The sequence below is a fragment of the Gopherus flavomarginatus genome (genome assembly GCF_025201925.1).
Source record: "Gopherus flavomarginatus isolate rGopFla2 chromosome 13 unlocalized genomic scaffold, rGopFla2.mat.asm SUPER_13_unloc_2, whole genome shotgun sequence".
In the NCBI taxonomy this organism is placed as follows: Eukaryota; Metazoa; Chordata; order Testudines; family Testudinidae; genus Gopherus; species Gopherus flavomarginatus.
The window spans coordinates 3,113,458-3,131,146 of record NW_026114610.1 but is presented as its reverse complement, the minus strand read 5'-3'; the positions used below and the strand labels follow the sequence as shown (position 1 = coordinate 3,131,146).

At 50.0% G+C, this 17,689-nt stretch overlaps 2 non-coding genes across 2 annotated transcripts; both read right to left on the bottom strand.

Moving 5' to 3' along the window:
• Positions 1-4,401: 4,401 nt before the first annotated feature.
• TRNAL-UAA (transfer RNA leucine (anticodon UAA)) lies at positions 4,402-4,483 on the bottom strand. Its single transcript has one exon. It is a non-coding gene; the product is annotated as a tRNA-Leu (tRNA).
• An 11,772-nt stretch (positions 4,484-16,255) lies between these two features.
• Positions 16,256-16,329, bottom strand: TRNAT-UGU (transfer RNA threonine (anticodon UGU)). The gene has a single exon. It is a non-coding gene; the product is annotated as a tRNA-Thr (tRNA).
• Between the last annotated feature and the right edge of the window lie 1,360 nt (positions 16,330-17,689).

Here is a 17,689-nt window from a genome sequence, read left to right as displayed (position 1 = left end):
ATTGGAGCATGAGCTTTTGTGGGTGAATCCCCACTTCGTTGGATGCATCAGTGTTTGCCTTTTCCAAAGAAGTGCCTGGAGTGCCTTTTTTTATGTGACCCCGTGGCCTAATGGATAAGGCATCTGATTTCGGATCAGGGGATTGAGAGTTTGAGTCCCTTCGTGGTTGTGCTTGTGCAGCTTTACCTTTGGGCTAAAAGTCCTGCTCCCTTCAGGGCTGAAACCTCTTCTTGGCTGCTCAGGCCAATGCTCTGGCTTCAGCTAGAGCCCTGGGAAGGAGTTGGGGGGAATGGGCATCACAAAGGCTGGGGCAGGAGCCCCAGGTGCTTCCAGTGTAGCCTTTGCCCTTCCTGCCTTGCCAAAGAAAATGGGCGGCTGCCCAGGCTAGTGTGTAGAGCAGTTTCCCTCTTCCAAATGTGCGCCAGTCCTCTGTGCTTTGAGGTGGTTTGCTACATGGAGCCTGGGTGTTTCTCTGCTTCTCGCCAGCTGGAGAAAAGCCTCTTGGGGTAAAATCTCCTGCCCCACTAGCAAAAGTGAGCACCTTGAGTGGGAATGGTAAGAGGCCCCACCAGGGGGGCTGGCCCTGCTTTCCTACCATCTTCGATAACGGCCACAGAGCATCAGCAGCTGCCTCACATGCTGGTTTGTGGGTGGCCTTCAGTGGGTGTTTGGCACGGCAGGGAGCAGGCTGGCTGAGTGTTTTTGTGCCTGTCTGAAGGCCACACATAGGCATGGTCCTGCCCTCCTCTTGCCCTGTCCTCGGTTGTTGTGTGGCTTTTAAGCCTTCCCTTGGAGCTGTCAGCGCCAGCCGCCTCTGCTCTAGGTTCCCAGAGGAGAGAGGTCTGCTGGGCTCCAGCCTGGGAAGCCTGGCCCTGGCACTCCTTCCTTTAAATGCCATGTGGGCAAGAGGAAGAGCTGCAGCTACAGGGACCAAAGTTGTGGACATCAGATGAAGCAGCAAGAAACCCAACCATCAGGTCAACCCGCAGGAATCTCTAGCCAGACTGTTAAGTTCTAGGACCCCACCCTATAGCGGCCAGCTGGACCAAAGACCTATCTCCAGTGGGCATCAGTGACCCATGAGGAGGAGAAAAAAACCTTGCTGAAGTTTACCCAGGTAGAAGATAACTATACACATTAAGCTCCAAGGCTTTGCAGCAAACTACAATATCTGCAGGAGGTCCCACTGAGATTTGAACTCAGATTCCAGGATTCAAAGTCCTGAGTGCTGCCCATTACATCCATGGAAACCTGCTCCCATTTTGTTTTCTAGACCCCTGTCTCTCGGCTGACTGGTTTGCACCCTGCACTTATTGCTTCCCACCAGCGGCTTACCTCTTGCAGGACTCTCTCTCCTCCTCCAGCGACTGTTGTCCTGCACTACTGGGATCATGCGGGATCCTGCCCCTGAGTCCCCACATCCCCCTAGCTTGGTCTCCATTCCCTGCAGGCTGCAAAAATGTCAGGGGAGGACGCCCCCTCCCTTCACTCGGTGCTCCCGCTCATATCGGCCAGCTGCAGCCTCATCTCCTGGAACTCGGGCAGCTGTCACTTGATTCCGGTTGTACAGTCACAGGATGACTGGCTCCCTCAGCCTGGATGCTCTTGTGGAAATCCCACAGGCAACACTAGCAGGACTTGGCACCATTGGTTTCTTTGGATATTGCAGTGTTTGCCTGACTGCTGGAACATAGCCGCCAACTCCTCCCTCACCGACTTCCCGTCAATCCCTCTGGTTGCCATAGAACCCTCTGATGCTTTCCCTGTTCTGCCAACACCGCCAGGCTTGCACCCCCTGCTCCTTTATCTTGCAAGCTCTGGATGTTCAGCTTCCAATATCCTCTGCCCTGGGTCAGGGACAGGGGCAGCTCCAGGCACCAGTGCAGCAAGCGCATGCCTGGGACTGCAAGCTGCAGGGAACGGCCTGCCGGTCACTGTGAGGGTGGCAGTCAGGCTGCCTTCAGCAGCATGCCTGCAGGAGGTCCTCTGGTAATGCAGATGTGGCCTCTCTCCTGATTCCTGAGGAAAGGAACCTTTCCAGGAAATGGCCATGGATTCTAGGAATCCTCATGTGGCTGGTGGAGAAGTAGCAGGAATCATTTGGCTCCTGGCACACAAGGCAACTTAAAACTGGGTGCCTAGACAGGGGCTTGAACCCCGGATCCTCAGATTAAGAGCTTGATGTGCTACCAACTGAGCTAGTTGAGATCATCTTCAGCATTCACCACAAGAGCGAGCAGGTAGGCAAAAGAGAGGCAAAAAATGTCCCCAGAACCCCTCCTCTTTTTCTGCACAGGCACTGACTGTCAGCAGGATTCCTCCTCCTCATCCCTTCTGTGCCTCAGTGTGACTAAATTTCCACACCTAGACAGCCGGTCCGTCCACTGCACCCCAATCCCCCATGCCTGAGCCTCCCTTCCAAAGCCCTGCACCTGGCTCCATAGAATTAAGTCTCACATGTCGCTGGGAACTCTACTTCTTGTGCCCAGAGAGTCGCAGCCCCCCTCAGTAGATGACCTGAGAAACACAGTGTCTGCCTTTTCCAAAGAAGTGCTTGGAGGGTCTTTTCTTATGTTACCATGTGGCCTAATGGATAAGACGTCTGAGAGTGGATCAGAAGATTGAGGGTTTGAGTCCCTTGGTGGGTGTGTTTCTGCAGTTTTACCATTGTGCTGAACGTCCTGCTCCCTTCAGGGCTGGAACCTCTTCTTCGCTGCTCAGGCCAATGCTCTGGCTTCAGCTAGAGCTAGAGCCCTGGGAAGGAGCTGGGGGTTGGGTGTCACAAAGGCTGGGACATGAGACCCAGGTGCTTCCAGTCTAGCCTTTGCCCTTCCTGACTTACCAAAGAAAGTGGGCGGCTGCCTGGGCTAGCGTGTGCACCTGTCCCTGTGCTGGAGGGTACTTGCTACATAGCGTCTTAGGAGCCTGGGTGTTTCTCTGCTTCTTGCCAGCTTGGGAAAAGCCTCTTGGGGTAAAATCTCCTGCCCCACAGCAAAAGTGAGCACCTTGAGTGGGACCAGTCAGAGGCCACACCATGGGGGCTGGTCCTGACCCTGCTTTCCTACTATCTTCTGATGTTGGCCACAGAGCATCAGCAGCCACCCTGCATGCTGGTGACCTTCAGTGGGTGTTTGGCATGGCAGGGAGCAGCCTGGCTGGGTGTTTTTGTGCCTCTCTGAAGGCCACACCTAGATATGGTCCTGCCCTCAGTTGCTCTGTGGCTTTTAAACCTTCCCTTGGTGCTGTCAGCACCAGCTGCCCAGAGGAGGAGAGGTGTGTGGGGTCACTTTTACAGATGCCCCTTCCCTGGTACTGCTCTTGCTCAGCTGCACAGAGGAGTTTTCATCCCCAACCCCTGCTTAGCAGCCCTCTGGCACCATTCCTGAGGGCTGCCCTGCCTCACTTTCTTCCCACCATGTTGGGAAAGACAACTCTCATCATTAAAGGTCAGATGGGCCAACTAGGGGCAAGTAAGCCCCTTCTGTGTTTTCCTACTGCAGATCCCAAGCTCAGGAACTCACCTTGGGTGGAGGCACTGCTGTGCTCCTGGAGGGCAAGCCATCTCTGCACAAAGCATAATGACAGAGCTTGCCAAAGCCCAGGATTGAACCACGGACCTTTAGATCTTCAGTCTAACACTCTCCCAACTGAGCTACTGGAACAGTAGCTGCCACCTCACCTTTGGCTCCAGGCTGTGAGAAATGCTCATTTCCTGGCTGCATGGGCGGATGTTGCTCCGTGCTCTGGAGAGTGTCTGTATTGGTCTTTCAACCCCTCGTCTTCAATGAGACAGTCTGGTAAGGTCCCAAGTGTCCCCTCCGGCCTGGCAGCTGACAGTCTGTGCAGACATCAACCCCCCTGCCAGCCCCACAGGCAGCAGCAGCGCCAGACCCCCCCCAGCACCACAGAGGCACTCAATGCACTTCCTGTGGGGAAATGGCTCCTTAGTGTCCAGTTGCTAGAGTGAGAGTCAGGAGAGGGCAGTGTCTGGCTCACCTTGGGGGAGAGAAGAGACCTGATGAGTGCGGATCTCCCTCAGCATCCCCCGCAATGCTGGTCAGTTGTATTGTCACTGTGACAGTCAGTGCTTCCCTTCAGGGCCGGCCCTAGAGGGATCCGGGACAAATCCCATGGAGTCACTGACTTAGCTCCTTTCAGACACTAGAGAGAGGAGCAGAACCAGGGCTATGGCTGATCTATGGGGCACTAGGTGAGTGGCAGAGGCTACAGGCACTGAGAGTTTGCCTGACACCTCAGGGACACAGTGTGAGGTGGTGTCCCAGGCATCTCTATGAAAGGAGCAGAAGAGGATTTACTTGGGGTGGGGAGAGACTTGAGAGTGTTTCAAGGGGTTGTACACAGGGAATTGCCCGGATAAGATACTGGCTAAAACACAGGCCTCGCTGTGAGCAGGATTTGAACCTGCGCAGGGGAACCCTATTAGATTTTAACTCCAACACCTTAACCACTTAGCCATCAAAGCTGAAGTGTAAAGGTGCCCCAATGCCAGAGAAACTGGTAAAGAATCACATTGACCAGGTGTGAAGTCATCTGAACTACAGAATTCCCACTGCAAACCTGGCTCCCAAAGCACAGGGGGGATTTGGGTTTGTTCTCTTTGCTTAGCCATGTGCAGTCGCACAGAGAGCACGTTTAAAAGTCTCCCCTCCCACAGAGTGGGAATGGGAAATGATTCTCAACTTGAAGCCTGATGTGAATGAGGATGTCTGGACCACAGGGCCAGGGACTGACCTTTGCTATAGAAACCAGTGACACACAGAACCAGGCTAAGGAAAATGTTTCCTGGAGTCAATAACTGGAATAGCAGCAGTATTGTGCAGAGAAATGTCTCACAAGAGGAGACAGCACATTGGTGGTTTGTTAGCAGAAGTCACAGCTAGAGCAGGGGAGGTCTAGCTTTGGTTTCTGGCCAACAGAGGAAGGAGTTTTATTATCTCCAAATTTCAGTAGAAAAATTCAGATCCAAACTGTGTGTGGTGGGAGTTTCTCTGGTTTCGTTTGTTTTTCTCATTTGAAATGTCCTTGATCATTTTTCTGGGAAAACTATTTGGACAACGCAAAGGAAGAGTTAGAACAATTACAAATCTCCATGGGAGTAAAGGGGGACACTCAGCACCAGGGGAGGGGTGGAGATTTTCATGGAAGGGAGTTGAGGAGATAAATGAGAGGCTTTTGCTCCAGCAAAGGGAGCAGCTTGGGAGTTTCATTTTTACCAAGTGAATCCCCCCCCGCACACACACACTGCTTCCCTGCTGCTGCTGCCCCAGCTCAAATCTCACTGACACCCCCAGCATGTGACCTACAACTTCCTCCTGACAAAGCCCTTATCTATCAGAGACAAAATCCCCTCATCTGCCCCTTCTCCCAGCTCAGCCCTCTGCCCCCAGAGCCCAGGACAACCCAGACATAGCCATGCCGGGGGGTCGGGCTTAATCTTCAAGGTCGAGCGCAAAACCTTCAGCCAGGGACGTTTCGCTCCCTTCCCACCTCGGCCCAAGCGGCAAGGGAGAAACGGACGAGACACACCGGCTGGAAGACACCTCTCTCCCACTTCTCTATAGCCTTCTGTGATGTTATTAATATGAACTGGGACCGTAGGGATCATTGTTGCCACCACTGTTATATATGTGCAGCAAATATTGTGCAAAGGTTGTCGTGTGAGGTGTCTATGAAAAGGTTATGATTTGCTGGTTATAATTATGCTGGCTGTATGTGTGTTCCATTTTTGTGTTTGAAGTTATGAATATGGGCTATGTACTTGTATCTCAAATGTATTTGATTCCAAGTAGCCTCAGTGTCATCAACCCCCAACTCCTTCAGGAGTCCATAGCAAAGAGACCCCTCCACCCACAATCCTGGACTCCCTGGGAGGTGCCTCCCATACTCCCCCCCAACCCAATGGCGCATCAAGGATTAAAGTGGCAGCATCTAGTGTCAGTGGAGGTCGGTGGCTCAGGCCAGACACCTGAGCTGGGGACCCACCCCCATAGCACTGCTCGAGGGCCTGGGCCCGGGGTGTTCACAGCCCCTTCCTTACCCCTCCGAGCCCAGCCAGGCTCCTCACCTGGAATAAAGCAGAAGCGTCCGTCGGCCTCACTGCTGTCCAAGTTCCAGGCGCTGCTGTTGTCCCACAGGAAGCGGGCCGAGCTGCTGGGGCTGGGAGAGGGATCCTCCCCCTCCTGCCCTGAGAAGGCTGGAAGGTCCCCACTGACCGGGCAGGGCGATGCCTCCTGCTAGAAATTGGGGCTGGGCTCCTGGGGCCGCTGCTGCCCACACAACAAGCCCCGGAACCACCCTGCCCGGTTCTGCACCAGGGCTGGGTCCTGCCTGCCCAGCTGCATCCTGGACCAGCTCCATTTTGGCCTTGACGGTGCCTCTCCCACCTCGGCGCCTGCACCGGGAGCAGGTTTCCTCTTCCAGAAGGCTGGGCACTTCCACCTCCTGGCCTGGCTCCTTCCCCGCCATTGGGGACGGTTGGGCTGCTCGGCTCCTGGGGAAGATGGCAGCTGCTTCCCACAGGCTCTGGGGCCACCTGCAGAGCCTTCTTCCTGAACATCCTCAGGTGCCTGGCCATCCTGGAACCGAGCGGCGAGCAGATGTGAGTCTGGGGTCAAGGCAGCCTCTCACTAACCAACTTGTTTGGTCTCTCCCCATCCCTGCCCCAGCCAGAGCAGCTCCTCCTCCCCCCAAGGGGGAGCAGGGAGTGCAAGCTACACACACTGACAGGAGTTCATTGCATGATCTGCTCCCACTCAACCTTCCCCCTTGTCATCCCTGGGGCTGCAAGAACCGGGGAGTCTTGTCCTTTTCAAGCACTGGGGTCAATCACAAAGACCACTGGTCACTTTGGACAAGCAGCTCCCTCCTGCCAGCCCAGGACACACTCACACTTCCTCCCACCCATCCCCCACCCAGGCTAGAGAAGGAAAAGAACCCAGGAGTCCAGACTTCTCCTAGGAAACCATTCCCCACTTCAAAGTCCCTAGACATAGCAAGGCCAGGTCCCCTTCGTTTCCCATTGATTTCCATGCTCAGCAGCTCACCGGGTCTGGCCCAGCTCAGAGACTCTTAGCCTGGGGAACAGTCTCCCACAAGGGAAGGGCTGGGAGCCCCTTGCTGGGACCTTGCCAAACACGCTGGAGACGGCTCTGGAGAAGCCCCTCCCCAGTCTGAGAGTGAGGGGCTCCTGGGGGCTGTTTGCAAATCTAATGTCCTTTGGGAGAGATTCTCTCCCCCTCTTTCTGCCTCTCCCCAGACAGACAGGGGATGCCACCGAGGAACCCTAATGCCACTCACTTGCTCTGGTGATGAAGCAATGGATGGAGGATGTTCAATGTCATCCCTCGCCCTTCTCCTCACTCTCCAAGCCTAAGACAGGCTGGAGAGCGGGGTGGTGACCTGAGGAGTTACCCTGCCCAGCCAGCAGGCAGGGTGATGACACTGGGCGATCAGCTAGCTGTGAAAACAAGAGTCTGTCTTATTGCCAGGGAAAGGAGAAACTTGGCCAGCATCAGGGGGTGCAGAACATCACCCTAGTGCAGGGGTGACAGCGCCTCCGGGATCCTGAAATCCCAGCACTTTACACACCTTCCTGGAGCCTCCCAATCCCCCTGGGCTGTTGGGACTGCACCCCCAACCCCACTGATGAGAAACAAGTCTGGGGAGGGGAAGCTACTGACTCAGGGTCACACCAAGTGTCAGAAGTATGGATGGGACCCAGCAGTCCTTCTTTCCAGGCTCCTTTGCTAACCACTGCTGCACACTCCCTCCCACAGCAGGAAATTGCAAGCAGGCCCTCATGGCCACTCCCCCTGCCTATGAGAGGGAGTGTGCTCCGCTGGAGACACTGGACCAGCGGACTGGGAATCAGGACTCCTGAGTTCCATTGATGGGATTTCATACTTTCCCGCTATTGAAAAGTGCTGGGAGAATCTCCCAGACAACGCTGCTCTGACAGTGCTAATCAGCATCTGACCATTCAAGGGCGGAGCGCACTGCCCATGAGGAGGAGGAGTGTTTGGCTCTGGGGTTTCACTTCATCCCAGTCTAGAGAGAGGGGCCCAGCCATGGAGTTTGGCTCAAGAAGACCAATTCTCCAGTTTGTTAAGAGCATTTTGAATTCCAGTCCTGTGATCCAAAGTGCTTGGTGTCATTTGCAAATTTTAGAAGCATGCTCTCCGCTCCATTTTCCAAATCAGTAATGAAAATATTGAATAGTACCAGACCCCGGACTGATCCCTGCCAGACCCAACAGGTACATCCTCTCTGTTGGACAGCCAGATATGGAGAAGGGCTCTTGGAGTCTGGGCTTTCAACCAGCTCTGCACCCACATCACACTGATTGCATCTAGACCGCATTTCCCACGTTTGCTTGTGAGACTGTCCTACGGGACTGTGTCAAAAGCCTTAGTAACACCGAGCTAGATCCCATCTACTGTTTACCCACCTCCACTAGGCCCAGAACCCTGCCAAAGAAGGAAAGAGGATTGGTTTGGAATGATTTGTTCCTGACAAATCCATGCTCACTAGTCCTAAGAACCAAACTATCCTGTTGGTGCTGCTGACAAACTGATTGTTTAAGAATGTATTCCAGTATCTCTCCAGCTATGGAAGTGAGGCGAGCTGTAAGTCTCAGAGTTCGTTTTGTTCCCTTTTAAAGATAGGTCCTGTCTTGTTGAAGGGTGGGAAGATGTTCTTCTTCAGGGATCTCAGACGAGAACTGTAGCACAACACCTGGTTTGTTAAGGCCACAAAAACAGAGGCAGGAACCTCTTCTCTCCTCCTGGCAAAGAACCCCAGGTACCTGAGAGATAGCGACACACATCCATGAATGGGCTTTAAAAAAGGCAGTGGTTAAAAAGTTTTGCCCCAACCATTTCTTGTTTCCATAGACTAGACATTTTAGCAAACTTTAGAATTCCTTGGTGCTAAACACCGTGAAACTCCCCTTTCTCCGTCACAGAGGGTTTTAATGCGCCTCATATATCCCAGGCTAAGGACTGCCCAGAGTTCGAGAACTGTCCCTGTTCCCATTGGATAGATGGGGAGGAGCCTGAGGTCCAGAGAAGGGAAGTGACCTATTCAAGGGAATACACAGCAAGGAGGTGGCAGAGCCAGAAAGAGAAGCCACCAGTCCTGACTCTTGTTCTAACAACCAGGAAACCCCTACTCCCCAGAGGCAGGGATAGAGCTCAGGAACTGAGATGGTGGAGAAATTTAATTGAAATCATTTCTGTCAGAAAATTCCATTCAGACTAAACCACTTTCTTTCTCGAAATCAAAATAAATGGGATGAAAGTTCGTTGCAAAAATATTTTGTTGCAAAACAAAAGCATCTCCTATTTGTCAGAGTGTGTTAAATTGCCTCATTGCACACAACGAGGAGACATTTAGATTACAAACACGAGATAAGATGCTTCACTCTGAGCTAAGTAGTTGCTGTTCTTAACAATTTCAAAATAAAAAAATACAATTAAAAGAGACTATTTCAGCTAGTCTATTATGTTATAATTTGCTCTGAGTAAAGGTGATAGGACACCTCATATTATGCACTACCCCTAGTGACATTCTCCAATGGATCCCCATCCCCCACCCACCGTGAGGTAGGTAGGAGCGGATCATTATTATCCCTACTTGAAAGAGGGAGAAACTAAGGCTGAGAAAGGAGAATTGACTTGTCTTAGGTCACACAGCCAGCCAGTGGCAGAGTTGGGAATAGGACCCAAGAGCCCTGATTTTGAAACTAACCATCAGATCTTGAATTTCAAACATTGATTGACTTGAGTAAAGTGTTCTCAAATGAGCTGCAGACCAACACTGCACAGTAATTATTCAGCAAGTATTTGAGGAGAACTGCAATGTTAGAGAGAATCATGAACTGCTCAGAGACTTTTAATGCACCGAAGCAGCAGAATTCATCAAACATATAACTGGTTCTGACTTATTTCCTTGGTCTTCAAAGAGAGCAACAAGGACGTGAGTCTCCTCCCTGTCAATAACCCCCTGCTCAGCCAATCAGGGCAGAGACTGAGGACAGCAGGCCGAGGGTTTTCACCAGAGAGCCCAAAGGATGGCCCAAGTCACCAGTGGGGATCACTGCCCAAGCACTATTTCAGCTCCACATTTCTGGGTGGACCTCCCACAGTGTGTGCTGCCGAGCACTCCCCGCAACACACACACCACTCCTGGTGTTGGGAGGGGAACAGGTGCAAGGACAAAAGAAGCAAGAGACAAAGAGAAAGGAGGGAGGGATGGATGGAGGAAAAGGTGAAACACAAAGGACAAACCCTAATGTCCCCAGTGATTCTAAAGGACAAAATACCAGGTGCAGAATAAAATTCTGTGTCCTTAAACTTGTATTTTCCATGCCTAGATTTCAACTGTCAACAGAGAGATCAGACTGAACAGGTTTCAAACCTCGAGGAGGCTCTTACCTTCTAAACAGGGACATCTGTTTTCTAGTAAAATCACAAAAAGGGAAGGAGAAAACTCAAAAGAGGTTCCTCCTGGCACTCACGTCCGTGAACATGAATACTCTCTCAGTCCTCAAAGAGAGACCTGGAGAAGGAGACTTGCTGAAGCAAAGCCACAGGGGTCTCTGAGGTTTCCCTGGCCCCTCACCCCTCTCCTGCCTGGCTGATGTCAGCATCTCTCTGTGAGGTCACCACCTCCCCACCACCTTTGACCAATAATCTGAGGTCCTGCAAAAGGCCTTTGTGATGTCACTGCCACACCCCTCCCTTGCTGTGCTAATGTCCTGCCCCTGGCCAGGCACTTTGGAGGTTTGAGCTACTCCCTGTGGTCACCCCACTCAAGGAGCGTTCGTTCTAGGCAGCAAGCCGGCTAGACAGTAACACATCAGACGCTGCTCCCAGCGCTACACTCAGTTTTTCAGAAATTAGTCAACTTTATGGCCAGAAGAGACCATTAGAGCATCTAATCTGACCCCCTACATATTGCAGGCCTCCTTTATGACACAATAGCTAATTTTGGGGCAAACACATTCCACAAAGGCATCTAGTTTTCATTAAATGACATCAGGAGATGGCAAATCCACCAGTTTCCTTGGTAGCTTGTTCCTGTGGTGAATCATCCTCGCTCTTGCATATTTGTGTCTTATTTGTAATATGAATTTGTCTCTTTTCACCTTCCAGCCATTGGGTCTTGTTATGCCTTTCTCTGCTAGACTAAAGAGCCCTTTTATACCCAATCTTTTCTCTCCATTAAGGCCCTTCAACACTTCAATGAAGTCACCTTTCAATCTTCTTTTGATAAGCTAAACAGGTTGAGCTCGTTCAATAGCTCACTAGAAGGCATTTTTCTCCAGCCCTCAGAACATTTGTTGGCTCTTTGCTAATCAGAATCCTGAACCCCAACTGGATGTGGTTCTTGTTCTTCTGCACAACATAGCTCCTAGAGAAGAGGGATCTGCAAATGCACATTCATATGATACCTTTGTTTAATTGATGAAAACATAAACTAGACACTAAGAGGATTGGAACTGATTTCAGCTGATGGACAGCTTCGCTAGGTTTTTATGCATTTGGACAGTGAAATGTTGAATGTTTACATTCATATCTAGCCCCCTCCCCCCCGTATAGTGGAGCTCCTGAACATAATGGAGAATGGAAATGAAAATGTTTTCCTTTTTTAAAAAAAAAGAAAGAAAGTTATAGAAGAACACTGGGGTTTGAAGTGAGGACCACATGAGCTGCAATCAAACACTCTACCACTGAGCTATACCCCCATGACAACAGGTGCCTGGAATCGTGATCTCCAGGACTTTCAAGGACAAACCCTGCTTCATCGACGTCCTTTACCATTCCCAGACCACAGATGGTTTTAAAAATGGGGTTTTATTAAACTTCTTAAATGTGGTAAACACCACAACTTGCACACCCACCGATATAGCTTCTCCCACTGACATAGCTGCCACCTCTTGGGGAAGTGAATCAACTACACCCACAGGAAAACTCCCTCCCCTCAACATAGAGCAGTGATTCTCAAACTATGTCAGGACCCCAATGTGAGATGTGACCCTGTTTTAATGGGGTTGCCAGGGCTGGCATTAGACTTGTTGGTGCCTGAGGCTGAAGCCAAAAGTCTGAGCCCCACCACCCAGGGCTGAATCCCTCAAGCTCTGGTTTTCACCCTCCCCCAACTGGGGCAGGGCTCAGGCTTTGTCTCCTCTGCCTCTGCTCAGTGTGGAGGGGCTTGGTCCCTCTTTCCAGGGCCATGTAGTGAGGTGTTTTTCAGCAGAAGGGGGTTGCAGTGAAAGGAAGTTTGAGAAACCCTGGCAAAGAGCCTCTGAATATGTCTAGACTTGGCTCCCTGTGGCACCATGGGTAATCAGACACTGAAAATACAGCCATGCAGACACCACACACCAACCTTGCCTAGCAGGCAAGAATCAAACCTCCACAGAGAGATGCCTGTTGTTTTTTAACCCAGCTCCCTAAGCTCTCAGCCACAACCACTTAACAAAGGGGCTTTTCTACACTGTGGTTCTGGTCTCACTGAAGGGTCATTTCCAATTGTTTGCTAGGACCAGCATTAGGGAAAATGGTGCCCTGGGCAAAACTTCTACTTTGGCACTTCCCCATTGCCCCTGAATGATTCCCACTCCCCCTTTACTGCTAGCTCCTGCACGCCCAACCCTTGCACCTCCTTCACCCCAATCTTGCCCCCTCCTGTGCCCTCTTTGTCCTTAACTCCCTGTGCCACCAGCCATTGCCCCTCTTCTGCAGCCTCTTCACATGGTTCCAGTGCTGGGGGCCCTGCACTTGTTCTCCCTTTCCCTGGGCTTTGGCATCACTAGCCCTGCTTAGTGTGTAGTGTTCAGTGGGTCCCAAAATGTGGGGCATGACTCCTAGTGGGACACAGAGAAACATTCTTGGGGGCACCTGAGGGCCTGAGCCAGCCCTCATGGAGGAAGCACCATTCAGCCTCACTCTGTCCCAGCTCTTTCCCAACCCCACCCTTATCATGGGGCTCTGGCTTCCCGCTTGGCCTTGACCCCCTTACCCATCTGCACCCCTCTCCCCAGCAAGCCACAGCCCCACTCCCAGCCTTGGTTCTTGAATGCGGCTTCCAAGGGTCCACAGCCATGGAAAAGAGGGCACAGTGTGAAATGTTTGGGGACCACTGGTTTAGGGTGATGTCCTCAATCACTTCTACAAAGTCCAATAAAAGCTATTCCTCATCCACCCACCCCTCCATCAGAACAGACTAGGTATGTTCTGCTGCCCTTCACTCATACAGGAAGGATAATAACATTTCATTCCATTCAATCCTAAAGTGATTTGTAACCCACCACCAGCCAAAACTGGTCATTTTGGGAAAGCAGCCCCATGATGCTGCATACCTAAGCAGAGTAGGTGTATCTGTGCAAACACGGTCTGTTCCTGAAGTCTTTCCCCCAGCTCCTCACTAGATGTGAGGGGGGGAGCTCATTCAGCCCGCGCTTCCGCTTAGTATTTAAAAACTCCTTATTGTCCCTATCTCTCCTAGCCTTAGATTTCTCCTCCTGTCTTTTTCTTGACAGCTCAGGTGAGGTGGCCAAATGGTTAAGGTGATGGACTACTAATCCCTTGTTCTCTGCATGCATGAGTTTAAATCCCATCCTTATCAGATGTGTTTAGTCTTCACCCTTCTGTTGTAGAAAACCATCTTCCCCCTTTGGTACAATGACAGACCAAACAATGTTGCTTCTTGCAAACAAAACCTACTCAGAACTCCCTTCCTTTAAATAAAATGTCTAAATCCCAGTTTTCTTTAAAAAAAACAAATTCTCTAGTGGTGTATTTCTTAGTTTTTATCTCAAAAGGTAACATCCTCATCATCTCCCCCAAACACCCTGGGACCTGCCCAAATTATTAAAATACCCTCAACCCGAGCAAGGCCAGAGCAGTGAACCAGAGCTGGTGTCTAGGCCAAGCTGTTCTCAAGGAGGCAACTCAAACATTTTCTCCCTGCTTCTCTTGGCAAGGTCTGACTGAGAAAACTAAATTCCCCAAACTGAAAATTTTCTGCTGAAAAACCAATACTAGTTTGTTTGGAGACTTTGATTTGAAAGTATTATTGTTATTATTCTCTTCTGATTTCTGAATCAGTTCAGTCTTTCTCCTCCAGGTGTGTTTCCAGCTGCTGAGTTGTGGAGGAGAGAGGCCAAGTCATGATGTCTTGTGTATAAGGGAGAAGCGGTGGATGTGATATACCTAGACTTTAGTAAGGCATTTGATATGGTCTCGCATGATATTCTTATAGATAAACTAGGAAAGTGTAGTTTAGATGGGGCTACTAAAAGGTGGGTGCATAACTGGCTCGATAACCGTACTCAGAGAGTAGTTATTAATGACTCCCAATCCTGCTGGAAAGGTATAACAAGTGGGGTTCCGCAGGGGTTTGTTTTGGGACCGGCTCTGTTCAATATCTTCATCAACGATTTAGATGTTGGCATAGAAAGTACGCTTATTAAGTTTGCGGACGATACCAAACTGGGAGGGATTGCAACTGCTTTGGAGGACAGGGTCAAAATTCAAAATGATCTGGACAAATTGGAGAAATGGTCTGAGGTAAACAAGATGAAGTTCAATAAAGATAAATGCAAAGTGCTCCACTTAGGAAGGAACAATCAGTTTCACACATACAGAATGGGAAGAGACTGTCTAGGAAGGAGTATGGCAGAAAGAGATCTAGGGGTCATAGTGGACCACAAGCTTAATATGAGTCAACAGTGTGATACTGTTGCAAAAAAAAGCAAACGTGATTCTGGGATGCATTAACAGGTGTGTTGTAAACAAGACACGAGAAGTCATTCTTCCGCTTTACTCTGCGCTGGTTAGGCCTCAACTGGAGTATTGTGTCCAGTTCTGGGCACTGCATTTCAAGAAAGATGTGGAGAAATTGGAGAGGGTCCAGAGAAGAGCAACAAGAATGATTAAAGGTCTTGAGAACATGACCTATGAAAGAAGGCTGAAGGAATTGGGTTTGTTTAGTTTGGAAAAGAGAAGACTGAAAGGGGACGTGATAGCAGTTTTCAGGTATCTAAAAGGGTGTCATCAGGAGGAGGGAGAAAACTTGTTCACCTTAGCCTCCAACGATAGAACAAGAAGCAATGGGCTTAAACTGCAGCAAGGGAGATTTAGGTTGGACATTAGGAAAAAGTTCCTAACTGTCAGGGTAGTTAAACACTGGAATAGATTGCCTAGGGAAGTTGTGGAATCTCCATCTCTGGAGATATTTAGAAGTAGGTTAGATAAATGTCTATCAGGGATGGTCTAGACAGTATTTGGTCCTGCCGTGAGGGCAGGGGACTGGACTCGATGACCTCTCGAGGTCCCTTCCAGTCCTAGAGTCTATGAGTCTATGCCCCTCTCCTCTTTCATAGTTTCTTCCAACTTGATAGGAAGCTCCTTTGCTACGATGTGAGTCAAGCAGTGTCCATTGTCTCTGTGCTATCTCAGAGAAGCCTACATTGTACAAGGTTCCTGGGATAGTCCTTGGGAATGTGGATACCTTCAATGGGCCAGCAGAGAGTCTGGCTCCTCCTTTGTCGCACCTGAAAGGCTGGTGGTGGGCATTTCTCAACCTCATGACATATCTCAGTAACGCACGGAAAGCAAAACTTCATAACTTCTCAACCAATGCGAGCACACACAATCCAACAAGATATTAATGTTCAACAGATCCAGACTTTTGAAATGATACCTCACCAGGCAGACTTTGTACAAACCATGTCATCATTATATGAGAGTGGTGAATATGGGGTTTCCAGGTGCTGCTTTGAGCACAGCGTACCACACTTGGGCTTCCACTGCAATGGAGACGTGCCCTCAGAGTCCATCTCTCCTGGGATAAAGATGGCAGCATGGCTGGCCTGGGTCATCTGACTTGGGCTCATGGACATAAAGCTCAGAGGCTAAAAACTGTGGTGCAGATATTTGTGTTCACACTGAAGCCTGGGTTCAGAAAACCTCACCGGGCCTCAGAGGTTGGGCTAAAGCCCCTATGTCTGCACTGTAATTTTATAGAGGTTTGGAGGGAGTTTAGCAAGTGGAAATGGTAAAACCACATTGAGGGGACTGGACCACTGACCTATCAGCTTTTAACATCCAAACTTTCAGTAACTCTATTAACAGTGCCTGTGAGTGTAATTTAAACCATAGGCCCATCTAGCTCTGAATCTTGTCTTCTGACAGTAGCCAATACCAGGTGCCCTAAAAGCCACTCCCCAAGACACCACTGGGAGTTGAACCCAGGATCTCCTGTTTACAAAACAGGTACTTTAACCAACTAAGCCATGGTGCCTGCTGTTATTTAAAGCATTGTGTTTGCCCACACCTGACTCTGACAAGCCCCACTGGGCCCTGACAAGTGTTGCTAGTGTTTGACTTCTGTAAAGCAGAGGAGAAGGTGAAGTTTTGCTCCCAAAGTGTGTGTGTGATTCTTTGGACAGGTTTACACTACAAAATTAGATTGGTCTAATTACATTACTTAGGCTGGCAATGCAGTTCTATCAAGGTAATCCCAGTGTACATAGCAGCTCAGCTGTTAGAACTTTCTGGAGCTATGAAAGGGGAGGGGCCCAGCCTTTGCAACAGGAATGCAGGGCAGGTGAGTTCATGGCGGGCATTATGGGATACTGGTGGAGGCCAGTTATGGCAATATGATAACCAGCAGCATTTACACTGACAATTTGTCACTTTAAGTTTGCTGCAAAAAGCTCCAGGCCTCTTGTTGAAGTGATTTTATTTTGTCACCAAAATAGGGCAGTTTTGTCACCAGACACGGCATTGCAGTGTGTACACCAGTCACAAGCTGCCAACCGAGGGAGTGTTGTGTGTTTTTCACACATCTGAGCAATATAATGATGTTGAAATAACTTTGTAGTGCAGACCTGGCCAAAGATTCACACACACACAACCTGCAAGGAAAACCTCACCTGCTCCTCTGCTTTGCAGAATTCAAACACATGCAAAGTTTATCAGTCCCCAGTGGGGATGGCAGGGAGTCAAGTGTGAGCAGACACTGTATTTTAGCCACAGGAAGGTACCATGGCTTAGCTGGTTAAAGTCCTTGTTTGGTAAACAGGAGATCCTGGGTTCAATTCCCAGTGATGCCTTGTTGAGAAACTCTTGGGGCACCTGGTATTGGCTATTGTCAGAGCACAGAGCTAGATGGACTTTTGGTCCACCCCAGTATGGCTGTTCTTATGGTTTAAATTACACTCATAGGCACTGACAATAGAGTTACTGAAAGTTTGAGAGTTAAGAGCTGATAGATCAGTGTTCCAAGCTGCTTGCAGATGACCCCACCTCTCTGGGACAGGGGCAGGGCTGGGCTCTCACACCAAATGGCTCATTGTGGCTGCCAAAATCTGTGAGCAGCTCATTTAGTTTCCAGAGAGGATTGAGTCCTGTTTTGTGCACCGTGTGTGAGAATGAAAATCCTAAACCACCCTTTGAAATAACAAGTGCAGCAGGACGTGTTATTGTCCCTGCCTCAAAGCAGACAGACCAATGGAGAAATGCCATTGAATCCACGGTATACTCCACTGCCATTTTACCTTTTTTGCTTGCTAAACTCCCTCCCAACCTTGTGGAGTCCAGAGCCCGGTATTCAGCCTGAGCCAAGATATCTACACTGCAAATTTACCACCCCACAGCCC